Source organism: Mustela nigripes, chromosome 4 (genome assembly GCF_022355385.1).
Source record: "Mustela nigripes isolate SB6536 chromosome 4, MUSNIG.SB6536, whole genome shotgun sequence".
Classification (NCBI taxonomy): Eukaryota; Metazoa; Chordata; class Mammalia; order Carnivora; family Mustelidae; genus Mustela; species Mustela nigripes.
The window spans coordinates 144,169,065-144,186,748 of NC_081560.1; the positions used below are offsets into that span (position 1 = coordinate 144,169,065).

The following is a 17,684-nucleotide window of genomic DNA, read 5'->3' on the forward strand; positions in this document are numbered from 1 at the left end:
CTCACCAATCCATATTTTTCCCTTAAGGGAAGGGGAAGGAGCTACAGAGCAGGGAGGAATTTCTTTTCATGTTAAAGGAGAATCTTATAACTCTTTCCTGACCTTCTAGCTTCAAGAGAGAGGCCCGAGGTTGAGCACACTGGCTGGCTGAAAGAGGAACACACGAATTACACTTAACTCAGGGAGGCATTGAGTGCGTTTCATGGCCCAAGCTGGTGGCCGGTAATCTCAGGCCCTGCTCACACCCGCTCTGTCCCTTGCTTGTTGACATCAACGCACCCACTCTTCTGCCTTAGAGTCTAGCTGCAAGACAATGCTTAGCCACTGGGGCCAAGGCATCTGAAGCTTCATGGCAGCTCCATCCCCACCCGTGGTGTAAGTCTGCTCCCTCTCTGGGCCTCAGTTTCCCTTATCTGCCTAACAGTCCTGACGTGAGATTCTCAGTCAGTGATGGCGCTGGTTGTTTTTTCTCCCTCTCTTGTGCAACCAAATCATATAGAACCTCCACTCACCTTTAAATTCACTCTCCTTGGGAAGGACAAAGCAAGGCATACACAAGAGTCCCCTGGCCTGGCCATTGCCATCCTCTCCCAAGGGCTCATTTATATACACATTGTGGGACTCCAGGGCAGATGGAGCAGGTGATTCTGAGGAGCAGCTCATGGTGGAACCTCAAAGCACACGGGGATCAGGTCTGGCTACAGCTAAAGCCTCATCCTGCCGTGCTCAGTGGTTGGAACTTTATCCCATAGACCATAGGGAACCACAGAAGGGCTTTAAGTAGAGACGCATCCAACAGCGTGTTGTTGGGCAAGACGCTTGACCTCTGAAACCTTGTTCTCCTCTTGTACAAAATGGGAACAGAAAGAACATACACCATTCAGAGGGACTGAGGTAAAGATCCCATGGTCAAATGGATAGAAATGTGCCTAGCAGAGTTTCTGACATACAATTGTCCTGGGAAAGTGGTGATTGAATCAAAACGTGTTCACCAACTCCCCTGTCCCAAACTCACCAAGCATGCTTTGTGCATGCACACACACGTGCGTGCTTGTACATACACACACACACACACGCACACACGTCTTTTTACCCCCAGCTCCTGCCCCACCAGAGTCACTCCTGATAATAATTTTCCTCTGCAACCGTGCCCAGCGCACGAACCTGCCCCGGCACCGATTCCCCTGCCCCAGCCCCGCCACACCCTTCCTCCCTGGCAGTTCTGTTGGAAAGTCTTGCTTGGCCTCAGGGAGTGGACCACATGTGCACGTGGCTTTGTGGTTTCATAACTGAGCTTCCTTGGGAGTGAAGTAGAGCCTGCGCTTCTACTTGGAGCTGTGGGGTGACAGAAGGGTGGGAGGAGGGGATGAGAGGGAGGCCACTGGGGGGTGGGGAATAAGGGTCCTGGGGACCAGCCCCTGTGGGGTGTGTGCCGTATCCTCTATCGTGGGGAATGGGAGAGGCACAGGATGCCCTGAACCAAGGAAGAATCCTTCCAGGAGGCTGCTGAGCCCTTCTGCGGGGGAAGGGTGGGGCATCCAGGGGTGTACTCCTAGGGAGACTTCCTTGCCTCTCCTTCTCTGGAGGCCCGGGAGCGAGCTCAGCAAGGCCCCTTCATGCTGCGCAGCCCCCATTCCGCGGTGGGCAGGGGCTGTGGCTGTCCTGGATCAGTCCCTGCTGGCTGAACCCTGTCACCCTGTCACCTGGCTCCAAGCTCTTACAGCCCCTGCCGCTGCCGCTGTCCCCCCTCCGCTCGGCCCTGGCCCTGCTAGGCCTTCCTCCTTTCATGGCCCCAAAGGTCACAAACAACAGACTATGATGTGTCACAGGATTTTCCTGAACGTTGGGAAACTATGGGAAGCACAGCAGGAAGCAAGTGAAAACGGATGATTTGACAGGTGGCAAGCGACGATCCCCCGGCTTCGCCTGAAGTGCAGCCTGGCGCTAGGGGCTGTCGTCCCCACGCCAAGAGAGCTTCTTTCCACCCTCCCTTGTCCCTGAGTCCCTGAAGCCCTGTGCCCTCCTTCTTCTTGAGCTTCCAGGGGTCGGCCCCGAGCTATTACAGAGAAGAGAGAAGAAGGGGGTTCTGGAAGCCCACAACCCGGGCGTTTTCTCTCACCAAGTCTTTCCCCAGAAACACGAGCTGTAAATATGATCCCTGCTTTACAGGTGAGGGGCATGAGGCTGGGGGAGGTCAAAGGAATGGCCCCAAGGTCCAGATTTAGGAAATGGTGGCGTCCGCTCTCCTACACACTCACCCACCCATTCCTTCAAAAGATCGCAACAGCCCAGCTCAGAAGCAAGGGCTGCTGAGTCACCTCACAGCGGAGCCGGAGAAGCCGGGAGTGCCGGAGCCTCCGAACGTGGCCGGCCGTGGCCTGCGCCCCACGTCTTTACCTTCCTGCCCAGCTGGCTCTGGCTGGCCGTGACATCTTGGGGAGCAGCGAGCCATGGGCACAGTAAGCTCGGGGAGTTTAACAAATGTTTATAAAACCTTTTCATACACAGTTAATGATCCTTATTAGGACCTGAAAAAGCAGTCACTCATGCCACATCCCAGCTTTAAGGAGCGTTTGATTATTACATGCCACTTGACAAATTAATGAGAGAAGCTGTGGCCCATTTGTCAGTGGGGCCAATGCCGGGGGGTGTTGGCGGAGAGGCCTTTGTCCTCGAGCCGACTGGGCCGGATTCCCTGCTCCACCTGCCGCCCACAGACACCCACCACTCTCCAGCCGCCAGCCCACCAGCTGCAGCCCCTGAAAAGGCCCACCTTGGGGCTCTGCCATGGCTCTAGTTCCCTACCCCCACAACCGACCCTGGCTGTCTCTTCCCTGAGGCACCCGGGAGAGGTCCGTTCACATCCTGCGGATCAGGGTTATGGACACAGATGCCTGCCTGTTCCCCAGCCCCAAATCTGGATCCTTAACCAGGTGCTCAGACCAGTATTTGGGACCCACCAGGGCTTGAGATCATCACAGGAGTCCCAGATGCCTGCGCATCACGCCTGGCTCGGCCCCGGGGGCTGAATGACCCTAGACAAAGCTCTTCGTGTTTGCTTGGCATCCTCATTTGTAAAATGGGGATGTCCTATCTATCTTCAAGTGATGTTTGCAAATATGACATCATCCCACACGACCAAAGAGTGTTTTTTCATGACACTGCCAAGTTGGCCTTGCCATCTGAATGATGGAATCACAGCATTTAGAGCAGGAAGCCACCAAGGTCAGGGCAAAAAACAGCTGACGGAACTAGACAGAGGAGAGAGTTGTAGGAGACTGTGGGAGTACGAACTGCCCCCGAATAGGCTAATTTTATGTTATGTGAATTTTACTTCAATACAAAATGGTTAATTTTATGGTATGTGAATTTTACTTCAATATAAATAAAATAATAAAACAAAGTAAAATCAAGTTCCTTTCCATCTTAAATGCGACATGCCGACCAGCCTCTGAGCCTTTGCCCAGGCTGTTCCGTCTCTCTGCTCAGTTATTTCCTAATCACCGTTCAGGCATCTTGGAAATCATTTCCCCTAGAGGTCCTCTGCTGGCCCCCCGAGGACATGCCCCCTATTGCTCTATCCCACCCAGGAGGGGACATGATCACAGACTGTTTGGGGTCCACCTGTCCACACCTCACTAAGAGATGGGCTTTGGGGTGGGAGTTGGGGGGACAGGTCCCAGGTCCACAGCTGTGCCTCACTGGGTGCACAGTAAGTGCCCAGAAATTTCCTAGAGCCAGACTGGAAGATCTGACTCTCCCTTGGCCATGGTTTTAGAGGTGAAGCCAGTGTGGCTCCGAAGAGGGCCAGGCCCTGCCCCAGGTCACACAGTTGCTTAGTTGGTGGAGGAGCTGAGACCATCCCTGGAAGGGGCCCCTTGCCATCCCCATCCCTGTCAGCATCTCCCCCTGGGCAGAAAGCACAGCCCCGATGCACGAGCCTCTCCTTCCCAGCCATTAGCTAATCTGGCCATAGCCGGCATGCCAAGACCTTCTGTCTGCCCTTCCTGTTTCCCCAGGGCACTGCTGTTTACGTTGTCAAGGGCTTATCGCAAACAGGCAGGCAAAGACCGTGTCCTAGGGAACCTTGTCCCCAGAAACTCCTACCAGCACAAGGTTTTGGCCACGGGGATCTTCAGCTTTCATGGACACCTGCTGGAAACTGCTCACACGCAAGGCCTCAGTTTCCCCACATCTAACATACCAGATGCACAGCTTACTGATGGAACATCACTGTCACATGACATGGCAAGGAGCCAGGCCTCGCAAGCTGACCACCTGAGTCTGACTCCCAGTTCCGCTTGTCACCGTGGGACCCCGAGCAGGTGATCTCACCAAGGTCTGCCTTGTTCCCTCTCTGTAAAATGGGCATGCCCCTAGTACTTGCTTTCTGGGGGTGTCGTACTTTTCAGGACTTGGAACCATGCCTGGAGCACTATAAGCCTCCTGGATGTGAACTGTGATTTGTGTAAGTCCTTCCCCTGCCTCCACGGGCTTACACCTGGTTTCCCTTCCCTTATAAAGTGGAAGATCGTACCTCTCACGGCATTCCCCATCGGGGGGCCGTCAGCCCCCATCCAGCACTGGTCACAGGACAGACGAAGCACGTGGAGCACATGCAGGGAAGGCCCAGGTGTGGGCGAGACCTGGCTCTGGCACCCTTTAACCGCTTTGACCTTGGGCGCGCCATAAAAACGAAAAGGGGTCAGGCACAGTTTATAGAGAGAGAGCCTAAGACCCAGAGAAGGCTGAAGCTGCCTTCATGCACCCAGCTATACAGAGGTGACCTGAGGGGCATGGTGGGAGGAAGCCAGGCCTGGGGCCGGTCACTGCCCTTGCTGGCCCTCTGCCCCGCCTCCTGGAAATACAGGCAGCACATTAATCCTACCGTCCTGACCCTCAGAAAGGGAGCAGTGAATGTGAGAGAGAGCTTTGAGCGGTACCTCCCGGCAGGTGAGCAGGACAAGGCACCTGCCAGTCACCAGATGCCACCCACTCTTCACTCCCCCTCCCCATCACCAAATCTACTCTCCTGCCTGTGACCCCTCCTCCCACCGGTCACCGAGTATCGAGGTCACAAACCTACACTTTCTCTGTCCTCATACTTCCCTTCTTCCCACAAGACCTATCAACTCTGCTTCAGACACATGCCCCAAAGCCACCTCTCTCCACCTCCACTGCCAGCAAGCAGGCCAAGCCGCAGCCATCTTGACCGGGATTGTACAAGAGCCCACTGGCTTACCTGTGGACCCCAGCTCTCAGGCTCCTGCCTCGAGCTCCTTTGAAAAGTAAGCAGATCCTAACTTCTCTGTTGAAACCCCTCCTAAGCCTCCTCATCTGTTTAGAATAAAGCACAAGCCCCTTCCCTCTCCCACACATGACCTGACAACTTTCTCCAGCCCTACCTCTCTCGCTGGCCTTGCCCCAGCCACACAGGCCAAGCCAAGATTTCTCCCTTCTATGCACTCTCCCCCAGCTTTCCCAGGGCTGTCCTCTTCGTATCATACAGATCTCAAGTTGGTGTCTCCTCTTCAGGGAGGCCATCCCCACCACCCCAGTAAGTACCCCATGAGCCCCGAAAACCCATTGACTCTTTAAGGATTCTGCACAGAGAAAGTTCACCATCTGACCTTTGTCTTACCTGTTTGCTTTGTATTCCAATGGCCATACCCACCAGGCAAGGTAGCAGGAACAAGTAGCTTTTTACAGCCCAGTCTCTGCTGTGCTGTTTCCTCTGCCACGAATGTTCTACTCCCTCTTCACCTGACGCTAAAACTTCTACTTAGCTTTCAACACTTCACTCCTATCGGCCCTGGATGAGCCGTCACTGATGCTCTCCCTCAGCCTGTCACATCTCTCATTCTCCCTTTATGTTTCTGCAGACCCCTTCCTGCCTCCAGTCTGGGTCTTGATCTGTACTCTCTTTTAGTCTGTGACCCCTCAGGAGCCAGATCAGGATGCCATGACGGAGCTCAGCCCGTGGTGCCGCGTTGGCCTTTGGTAAAGTCTTGCTCACCACCCATACAGTCAGCAAACCTAAGGAAATGGTGATGTACAAATGAGCTCCCCACCCTCCAGGAGCTTGCCTGCAACCCAAATGGAGAGACAAAGATGATCACATGACGAGCTAGTTGCCTTTATGGACAGAGACATAAAAAGTGCAATGCCATCATAAGAATAAGCAAAGATAAGTCATTATAAAATGAGAATCACAGCAGGACACCATTTATATAGCATTTTAAAACCTGAAAAACCAACCTATATATTGTTGATGAATACATAAATCCTTGGTAAAAAAAAAAAAAAAAAAAAAAGGATAAGAAAAAAGAAAAAACATACAAGCATGCGTGAGAATGAGAAACACCATCTCTGGGAAGGGAAGAAAAGGGATAGGATTGTGGAGGTCTGCCTATGGGGCTTCCCCATATCCACAGTGTTTTGATTCTTGAAGAGAAAAATCTGAAGTACACATGGCATAATATTAAGATAAAGTCGGGTGGGTGGTCTGTGGTGGTTTGTTATAATATGCTAGTAGAGTCGGAGGGTTTAACAAATTCCAAGCTCATTTTATTTTTTTTAAAGATTTTATTTATTTATTTGACAGACCAAGATCACAAGTAGGCAGAGAGGCAGGCAGGGAGAGAGGAAGGGAAGCAGGCTCCCTGTCAAGCAGAGAGCCCGATGCGGGGCTCGATCCCAGGACCCTGGGACTATGACCTGAGCCAAAGGCAGAGGCTTCAACCCACTAAGCCACCCAGGCACCCCCAAGCTCATTTTATATTAAACGCAGTGTGATTAAAGAAAAAGTATCTGATCTGTTGGATGAATGCCAGATGGATGGAGGGATGGATGGATGGGTGACAGCTGGGTGGGTGATGGCAGATGGATGAAGCCACGGATTCACGGAGGGTACATGAGTGATGATAGGTGGTTGGGGGGATGGGTGCAGACTGGGGTGGTGAGTAGCTAGGAGGGCAGAGCACGCATGGGTGATGGGTGGCTGGAAGGACAGGAGAACGGATGGACGGGTGTGTGGTGGGTAGTTGGAAATGTAAATGGATCGGTAGATTGAGGAATAGACTGGTTGGATGAATAGATCCCAGAAACGGGGCTAAAGGTTCTCAAAGATTACCCCGTTCATGCTACATTTATTGAGTGCTTGATCACATGTCAAGCCTCATGCTAGCCCCTGACCATGGTGCATACAGTCACCTCCCCTCAAGAACTCAAAGTGGGGGTCAAGATTCAGGTCACATGAGGAGACAGAATGTAGTGCCGCCGCAGACACTATGGTCAGGGATGTGTGTCCACTCTGCTGAAAGACCAAAGTGAAAGGGAGACCAACTGCCACAGGGTCTTTACACAGGAGAAGCAGACTTTCTGCTGTGTCCTTGAGGGATGCACTGTTCTCTTGGAGAAGAAAGGGAGCCTGGTGTTCCGGGCAGAGGGATACCTGAGCCCCATGGGGAAGAGTGGGACCACAGAGAGACAAGGAACCACTTGCAAAGGAAACATGGCGGAAGGGGAAGGAAGATAAAGGCAGCAGAGGAATTGAGTCCCACTGTGAAGGGTCTGGATTGTCCCACTGGGTGGTAACACTTCATCCATAGACCAGAAGTATCCTAATCTGGCCTATTGTCAGAATCATCTGATTGGACTGGAAAGGAGGTAAGCCCAGGAATCCACGCGGCTCAAAATCTGCCCTCCCCATCAGCCGGGTCCCTCTACTCCACCCCACTCTGGTTGGTGAAGGGTACCAGCAGGAAGTGGCTCAGCTGTGGCCTGGTCCTTAAGGTCAGGACCAGCAGAGGTGGCCCCCTCCACGGTCCCTGCATGTGATCATTTCACATTGGCTTTGACAGCCCTATCCTGGGGCCAGGCAAGGGAGGGAGATGGGGAGACCGTGTACGTGTCTGCACACTGACCCTGATGCAGCACGTTTTTATCTCACCAAAGAATTCTCCAGCAAGAATCTTTATTGCTCGGCACAGTCTCCCAGCTAACTAGGAGAGCATTTTTCTAATTACATTTCCCTTGAAATACACCCGGGTTTGAGTTAACACCTCTTCAGCCTGCCAAAACCTAAGTCATTTTAAAATTAGTTCTGGAGGTTTTGCAAAAACCCCACCGGGATGCAGCATTCCTTTCCCACCAAGCTGTGTGCTGAAAACTCTCCCCAGACGCCAAGAGCGATTTTCCTTGGAGACTGTGCGGAGAGAGCCCAGGGAAAGGCCCACATCCTGGCCAGCCAGAACCTCGTCTCACTCAGATCTGTTGAACAGCCCTTGCAGTGCTGCAGGATCGATAGAATCATAAATGCATTTTGCCCTAAGCAGTCTCTCTGATACTTTTAAAAAAACATACGGATGGGAGGGAAATGTGATCCATATGGTTTTGAATCATTAACACTTAAATCGTCAAAATAGAGAATTTTTTTTTTTCTTGGAGAAATTTCCTAGCCAAGGTGCCTTTAGCGGCTCTTTAATAAACTGTTTAAAATTCTGTTGTTCCCCCTAAAACACGCAAGTACACGCCAACACATGCAGCACACGTACACACCCCCCACTAACTCTGAGAGGGCATCATTGGGAAACGCAGCCCATTAGACACCATCCGTCCCCAGGACGTGGTGGGTTAAGAGGTCCTGGAGGTAGCTTATGAGCACTGGTGGTTCGATTACTCAAGCCAAAGAGTTCCATAGAGATCTGGAGCTCATCTGGACAAGCTCTTTCATGGTACAGAGGAGAAAGCTGAGGCCCAAAGCAGGCTCAGTCTCTGGAAGAGTTGGTAGAAGTCATGGAGGAGGACTTTGGGGGAGGAAAGTGCGTGAGCAGAGTGCCTGCCCCCATTGCCCTGTGTGACTGCATGGTAGGGTGTGAGGTAGGGACACGGACGGGCGGGGGATGGTGAGAGACAGTAGCACTTTGGGAGGTAGAGAGACCGGCCAGAGCACGTCCCATGGCTTCCCGCAGTCTAAATACAGCAGCCTCCTTCTCTAGGCTGTAGGCTGTAGGTTGTGGGAGAGGGGACCATCTCTACAGAACACAGGTCAGAGCCTATCACCTGGAGCCATGGAAGGGATGGCTTAGTGAGGTAAGGTGACCAATGTAAAGGTCGATGCCAAAGCTCTTCAGAGAAAAGATAATGGAGTGGACTTGAGGAGAGACAGGAGGAGGACACAAATCTGAAAGAGGTTTTGGAGAGAACCTTGGTCAGATTTGGGGAAAGGCACGGAACCAATGAAGAAGGGCGTGAGGATTTTACCAGTTTTCTGTGGCTGCTTTCACAGATTGCCACAAACTTACTGGCTCAGAATACACCAATTTACTCAAATTCGCAGTTTCGGAGGCCAGAAGTCCGAAGTGAGTCTGACAAGGCTAAAAGCTAGGGGTCAGCAGGGCTGTTCCTTCTGAAGGCTCCAGAGGCAAAGCCACCCCTTGCCTCCCCCAGCTTCGGGCGGCTGTCGGCAGTCTCTGGCCCGCGGTTGCATCACACATCTCATTTCCATTGTCACAACTGCTACTCACTCGGACCCTCTGGCTTCCGTCCTAGGAGGATCTTATTATTATAGCAGGCTCTCCTGGATAGTCTCCCCTTCTCAAAACCTTAAACTTAATCCCATCCGCAAAGACAGGAGGAGGTTGGTATCTCACAAACGAGGACGCTCAGCCTACACCAAGAATGAAACCCAGATTTCTGGCTTTGGCAACCAAGGGGAGCTTTCAACCAAGAATGGAGGAAATCAGTGGAGCAGATGATGAGCTTGATGTAGGACATGCTGATCCTAATTGGAAGCTTGGGAGACCTTCTAGGAAGGAGCTTCCCAGCAGACAGTGGATCCAGAAAGTGTGACCGATGCCCATGCAGGGCTAATGCGGGGGATCAGAGTCTCACATACAGGACAGAGATCAAACAGGGATCCAGAGGGCCAGGACTCGGGTTTGGCCACTCATGGGTGACCTCAAAGCCATCAGAGCGGTGTGAGAACAAGTGGCTAGATTCGCAGAGCCTCAAAGTATGGTGTCGCACGCATCCCTTGGAGAGGTGAGGCAGCTGGGGTGGGGCCTTGGGAGCAGAGTCCGGGCTGGACTGGAGGCAGAGGGCAGGGACCCTGGGCCACAGGAGGGCTTGGGGCTGCAGAGGAAAGAGATGCGAATTGCTGGAGCCAATGTGGGTGGGAAAAGATGAATTTGGTCCCTCCTCCTTTGCCAGAGTGAGAGAGGATAGAGAGCAGAGGGTGGCTACCAGGGACGAACGGGTTAAAGATGGAAAGAAAAGAAGCTGGTCCTGATATTGTGCAGAAATGGGAGGTAAGATGGTCAGTGACAATAGGACCCAAAGGGGTCAGAGCTATTTGCGGGGCTGTGGGAGAGAAGATAGGTCCCCAGAGCGACTCCAAGCAGAACACAGGTCCTCTCCGGCTTCTGGTCTCCTGATGGCAGTCCCAGTTCTCACCCCTTTGTGCCTTCTAAGGTGTCAGGCTGAGGAAATAGGACTTCTCCTGGCCGGCTCAGAGGCCTCCTCTCTTCTGCCTTTCCTGCTTGGCTGTCCAGTGACAGCGACCTCAGGTTCAAAGCCAGCAGCGGAGTAGACATGAAGGAGAGGACAGGGGAGAAGGGCAGAAGCTGAGAGCAGCTCCCTCCTCTTTCCTCTTCAGGAACCTCAGCTCCGGACTCCCCCTTCATTTCCCAAACCAGACCTCAGCGCTCTGCTCAATGTTGGCCAACTGACTCCCCGTGTCTGGGCCTCCTGATGAAATGAGAGACTTGGAGGCAATGACCGCCAAGGGCCTTTCAGCCCTCCTGGCCTCTGAAGCACGGCCTTGGACGTGGACGGGCTGAGTTGCCGCAGGGTGTCCCAGCCTCTCTGGAGACGGGCCCGGGCCTCTGTCATTGCGTAAACATGATGCAGGCCTGTTTGGTGCCGCATAGCTGTGGTTTTCTGCTTTCCCTAGCAGTAGCTGCAAGGCCACTGCGGATGAGAAGGCCCAGCAGGGAGGGAGAGGGTGGGGAGGAGGGCAGGCGAGAGTGCTCCTCTGTGCTGCCTCCCTGGCTGGGCTGGAAAGTTTGCAAAAGGGAAACAACACGCATGTAATAACCACTTTCCATCTCTCCTCACCAGTCCCGAAGAAAGTGAGAACCTCCTAGCCTTTTTTGTAGCAGCAAACACAGCCTCCAGGTTGTCCTGCCTCTGCTTTGGAGCAGACACGCTCACGTAACCCTATTGAACTTGGCCGTGGACAGGTCTTAGAGTGAAATAACAGTGCCCGGAGGGCGATATGTGGGTGAACGTGGAAGCCCTCCGTAGAAGGAACACTGGACCGTGCCAGGCTAGCTTGTTACTGGTGTGCGTTTCAACACGTCCAAACCCGCACGGGGGGCTGGCACACAGTAGGCCCAGGTAATCCGGCATTTATGAAGCCAAGCAGAAGGCAATCTGGGAAGCGTACGGGAACACTCTCCAAGAGAAGAAATGACCAGAGGGTGTGGCAGATGTGACTGGTGTCCCCACTCAGATGCCCTGGCCCAGACCCGTGTAGGCCACCCCCAATGCAGGGATGGGGTGTTGCTAACAGCACCCACCACAGAACCATGCTTGGCTAATGGGAACTATCTTACCAGAAGCCAGGAAATGTGCCCATCCCTCCAAGGGGCAGCCCTCCGCCCACGACTTACAGATGCCAGAGTTTAAGCCCCAGCCACCTTGCTTCAAGTTGAGACAAATCTTTGGTGCAATCCACACTCCAGAGTTCCCCAAGAGATCAGGCTGAGTGAACGTCACATCTCTGCTTAGCTCCTCCCCGTCCCCTGCCTCCCTCCCCACCTTACTGGTTTCTCCTAAGAAGCCCAGATCCCCACGCCACCTGTACCAACAGAAATCGCTGTTTCAGCCTCTGTTTCTAGTAAGCCTGGCCAAAGACTGGGGACAGCTGTACAGATGAGACCCAGCTCAGGGAGCAGCCTCCCCTACCAGAGCCAAGGGGCTTGTCATGCTGCTAACCAGGCAGCAGGAAGGAGGAGAGGGCATCCAACAACTGGCATTTTGTGCGGTCAAGAGCTTATGGGTGCAGCTCTGCACCCCCAGGGGGGCTGGCGTGTAGTCACGGATAGGGCCAGAGCGCAGGTCAGCCGGTAGACCCTCCAGAGGCCACCCGGGGCTGCAGGAAACGAAGACCCACCGGGGTTCAAGAGGGGCTGGTCCGTTTGACCTGCTCCCCGGGGAACCAGCACAGACAGAAGACAAGGGTCTGCAGACAACCCAGACCAGAGCACCACGAGGCCAAGAAGCTGGGGTCTGGAGCAAGGCCAGAAGGGTGGAGCCGCTCCTGGCCAAGGACCTCACCAATACCACAAGGCCTTGCCCAGTGGCACCCGAGCTCCCCAGCTGAGCAAACACTGACAGCAAAGGCAAGCACAGTGTAAGAGTAACTGCACTGCCTGCGCCGTGCCAAACGCCATTCTGGGCCATGCCCCTGCCAGCCCCTTGCCAGGGGCAAACTCAGTCCCCCACCACTCCCAAAAGATACTATCCTCTCCACTTGAGATAAAACAGGGGCATGCCCACTTGTGTCATGCAGGTAGCAGGAAAAGGTTGACTTACACACAACACACAGAGGCGTACCCCTGTCCCACTCTGCTGTCAGGGATGGACGCAGCAGCCTGCAGCAGACGGTTTATTAAGGACACCGCCCTTAAGACAGCAGCCTTTGTGCTCGCAGGCCCTCGCCCTCCCCAGGTACCCTTCACAGCCACTGCCCCTGCAGCCCAGAGCAGCCAAGCCAGCACCCAGCGTATGGCCACCTCCTGCCCCACTCCCTTGGGTCTCCAAAGCCACCCGCCTCCTTGGGAGGGGTATTTGGCTTTAACCCATGTTTTCCTGGCCATGTGGAATCAACAGACCAGGCTTTGTATGGTCCTGTGCAAGAAGGGAGCACCAAGTCCCTCCCCTTCCATGGAAGCTCTGGGAGCCCCTGCACTAGCCACCAAGGACAGAACCTCAGTCTTCTCTTCTGTGAAATGGGGATGAGAGCTTGCATATGGGTCCATGCCAGAGGTTAAGCTGGGTAACACAGAAGGGTAACTTCACAGGATCCCTTCAGTCTCACTCACATAAAGGTCTGCATTGGGCAAGAAGCTCCCCCTTCCTGTTGTGGCTTTGACCTCTACAGCCAGTGCAGTAGAGGGGAGAGCAGGATGGTGGAGGTTTGAATCAAATGAACTGCCCCAGCCAAAGGGGCATACCCAGGTTTTGGGGGCCCCAGACTTCTACAATTTAGGGGCTCTCTTTAAGGAATTGTATACAAAATTCTACATGTCAATTACCCACAACTACCCTGCCCCCACTGTACACAGAAAGTACAAAAACAAATACCAATGGCCCCCAGAGAGAGGGGCCAGGGCAAGTGAGAGCCCTGGAACACATACTCTGTTGGCTTCAGCACCTGCCCGGCCTGGAAGTGACGCACTCCGATGGCTCATAGTTCACTGGCCAGAACTAGTATCTGGGCCCCGTCCAGAGGCTGGGGAGCCCCTGGTTCCTTGTGAGTGCTGACCATCTCCAACAGCGGGCTGTGCTCACAGCATGGGTGGAGGAGGGCACAGGGTCAGAGAGTGAAGGTGGAAGCCATATGCAAATGTAGCGCTCCAGAATGATCTAGGTTTTTACCAATGTGTCTCCCACGATGGCATAAGGGAGGCTGGGGCAGTGAAGCCCTGCCCAGTCCAGAGTCAAAGGTCAGGGCTTTAGTCCCAGAGCTGTCTTTTCTCAATGGTGAGAATCTGAGTGATTCATTTAACCCCCTGGAGCCCCACTGGCCCCATTGCCAAGGTATGTAAACTGATCCCAACTGCCTAACATAGTCACTAAAGAGAAAATAAGATCGAGTGCCTAAAAATGATTTGCAAGAAGCCCAGTGCTGTGCAGAAGGGAGCCACATTGTAATTCTTTTCAGCAGAGCAGCTCTGCCATGCTTTCTTATGGTCACCTGAAAGTCAGCATTCCTTGTCCCAAAATCTCAGCCCATGGGACCTTGGGGGCTGCCTCTGTGATGAAGGCAGAGGTGAAACCCCCCAGTCTCTTGTCCGTGCAGTCCCGTCTGATCCCAGCTGTATCACCAGCCCTGGAGAGACAGGCCAGGGCAGGCAAAGGATTCCCAGCGGCTGCGTGAACTTGCTGGATTCTCCAGGAAGGTATTCTGGAATATTAGGGCTCAAGGGCTCTCTAGAGGTTAGCTGGAGATGCCCAGCTCCTCCGGGGGGTCCCCAGTGGGCACTGGCAGGATGGTCAGGAAGGAGGAGCTCAGCCATTATGGGCAGTATCTCCGACCCCCACAGCACCCCAATAGGACTATTTTTAAATCTGCCAGCCCCCGGCAACCCTCTCACTCTGGGAATGTCATACCGCATCATAATAAACAAATCAGGATGCATCGACATCTCTCTTCAAACATCATTTACGTGTAACTTCATAGGAGCAGAGGAAAGGAGTGGAATTTAACAAGTTGACATGATGTTAACGTTTTGCACATATTCAATTAAACATCGATGAATTTTGATTTTGCTGTCATTTTTGAAGTCGATAATATTTTTTCAGGTATCAGATATTCTGGAAAAGATGATCTGTAGACTTGAGTTGGCAGTGCCTTGTGGATACACCAGACCTTGGATACGACCCTTCCTGGCGTGGACAGCCTGGCTTTTCTGTTCTTTCAGAGGACCTAGTAGCCAAGTGGCTCACCCGTCTGCGTCAGCCCCAGCACAGACTGCCTGTGCCTCAGTCCTGCCCCACATAAGGAGCTGAGAGTCCAGCATGGGACTGAGTAACTATGGGGCCTGCCAGGTCCCATGGCCAGAGTCAAGAAGAGAGGAGATGAGTCGTGGGCTCTCTAGGGGCCTGTCCCCAGACACAGTGAGAATCGGGACTAAGCCAAGTTCACAGACTTAGCCATGGCATGGACCCTGCCTCTCTGAGCCTCAGTTTCCCCATCTGCAAGTGAGCAGACAGCAAGCGACAAAGGGAGAGGGGAGTACTCTATAATCTCTCCCTTATTTTCCAGATTTATAGTTTCAGTTTTACAGTATGTTTATTCTGGCACTTTCTGCTGCAGGATATCAAGGTCAATATAATTAAGTGGGGTATTTTTTACACCTGAAACATCATCATTTTTGAAGGGCTTATCGGTGTGTGTGTATGAATGCAGGTAACAATTTGTGCATTTGTGTGAGACCATGTGCGTGCATCCTGGAGAAGGTACATGCGGACATCGTGCTTCACACTCTGGGCACACATGCTGTATAAATGCACATGTATGTGCTCAGGTCATATGGGCATCATGAGTATGCGTTTGTTTGTGTGTAAGCACATTTACGTGTGCAGCAGAGAGAAGGCCAGGCAGAGGGGAAGGCTTTCCTGGGTTTTGCGTATTGCTCTTTTACCATCCTGGTTCTTGATTTCCCAAAACTCCTCATTTCCTTCTGGAAGGTGTTCCCAGTGCAACCATCGGCTGCCTTCCCTTTACTCCCACATAGGGCATTGTTATCCTTAACCAAAAGCCAAGAACCAGGTGACTTTGCCATTAGGCACCCACACACGTGAGTTATGCTGTCTTCTTGACCCCCAGAAAAAACCTGCGTGGTCAGTATTATCATCCCCGTTGTTGCAGGTGAGCTGAGTCTGTCCCAGTGGCTAAATGACCTGTGGAAGGAGAGGATGTGGGTCCAGATCTTCCTGCTCCCCTTCCTAGTGACAGCATAAGGACAAGTGGAGTGACCTTTTTGAGCATGGTTCTTCTCTTGCACATCTAGGTCAGACTTCTTCCTGGGCAGTCTGGATCCTGGGTCAGGCAGGAGCCAAGGTCAGTGTGGAGTGCTGGGCAGAGGTGGTGGACAGTGGCCCCTGGCGATGGGCCCTGGTGGGGGCCCTTGGGGATGGCCCAGCCTCATCATTGGGTAAGCCAGGCTGCCAAGTGCGAGGGACATGTCAGGTCTCGCCTCTGCCCGCTGCTTCCTGGGATCAGCGGCCTCCGTCATGGAGCCAGGGAGCCGTCTCCTCAGAGCAGCTGGGCAGGGCAGGGCAGGGCGGGGCAGGGAGGAGGAAGCTGCTTATGGGCAGGAAAAGTTTCAGGTGGCCCCGTGCCAGAGCACTTGGGGTCTCTGGCCCTGTCCCCAAGGCCCAAGCAGCAGCATCACTGGTTTCTCTAAGTCTGATACCTCCGCTGTGCCCACAGCCCAGATAACTTGCCAGGCATGTGCGTCACCTTGGGGCTCTTCACAGCAACCCTATAAGGTGGCTACTTTTATGTCTGTTTTGTGGATAAGAAAATAGAGCCTCTGGAAATTGAGACACTGCCCCAAACACACAATGAATCCAGGCCAGCGGCAGGAGCCCCAAGTTCTCATTCCAGCGGGGTCCCAGAATCAGGTGGTTATTGAACATCTAGGGTATGTCAGGAAATCTGCCAGGTAAGATCTCATTTGTTTTTCTCAACAACCCAGAGAGGTAGAGAGCATCGCCTCCATTCTGGAGAAGAGTAGGCAGACTCAGAGGTTAATTTTCTTAGCTGAGGTCACGAAATTAGAAGGTAGCAGAGTTAAATCTGAACTCAGGCATGCCTGCCTCAGAAACACCTACTGTAGCCAGGATGATCTTCCCAAAACACACACCTGACCAGGCTTCACCTCTGCCTCCCCCTGCTCCCTGGTGCCTCGAGGACCACGGACAAAGTCTGAGAGCCTTAACCCGGCGTTCAAGGCCCTCCCCAGCCAGGCCCAAGCACTGCTGCTCCTCCTCCAGCACCACCCACCGCCCCACCCATAACCACTGTGTTGTATTCCCTTGAACATGCTATATCTTTACAGAGGCCCGACCTTGGCAAAGCCTGGTCCCTCTGCCAGAAATGTCCTTCACCCTCTTTGTGGCCTGTCACATTCTCATGCCATGTGGTGGAGTCAGGAAAGTGTCCTAGAGGAGGTGTCATTTGAACTGGAGTCGGTTAATCCTCTGGATTCATGAAACAAACTTTCACATTCATTACAGTGTGATATGGCTGAGGAGACATGGGTGTTTATTTGAATATCTGGTCCCTAAACTAGGAATGCTTTCAGGACAGAGATGGTGAACGGTTTATATCTGTATCCTAGCAACTAGCACAGGTCCTGTCCCAGTACAAGTTCTCACCCAGAGTTTGTGGGTGAATGGATGGACGAACGGATGGATGGATGGATGGAGAGATGGATGAAGGGAGGGCGGGATGGACGGATGGAGGGAAGGATGGATGGATGGAGACATGGATGGATGGACGGATGGATGGACGGATAGATAGACGGATGGATGGATGGATGGAGAGATGGATGAGGGGAGGGCGGGATGGACGGATGGAGGGAAGGATGGATGGATAGAGACATTGATGGAGACATGGATGGATGGGTGGATGGATGGATGGATGGACAGATGGATAGACGGATGGATGGATGGATGGATGGATGGATGGTTGGCTGGATGAAGGGAGGGCGGGATGGACAGATGGAGGGAAGGATAGATGGATGGAGACATGGATGGATGGGTGGATGGACGGATGGATGGACAGATGGATAGACGGATGGATGGATGGATGGATGGATGGATGGATGAAGGGAGGGTGGGATGGACAGATGGAGGGAAGGATAGATGGATGGAGACATGGATGG

General features: G+C 53.2%; 1 long non-coding RNA gene across 1 annotated transcript in view; it reads right to left on the bottom strand.

Annotated features, from left to right (window-relative positions):
* The window catches only part of LOC132015257 (uncharacterized), a 63,746-nt gene extending 59,176 nt beyond the window's left edge, over nucleotides 1–4,570 (bottom strand). Inside the window, exon 1 of the long non-coding RNA XR_009403605.1 lies at nucleotides 4,538–4,570. This is a non-coding gene — a long non-coding RNA (uncharacterized LOC132015257). The remainder of the gene's footprint in view (nucleotides 1–4,537) is intronic.
* Nucleotides 4,571–17,684: the final 13,114 nt, after the last annotated feature.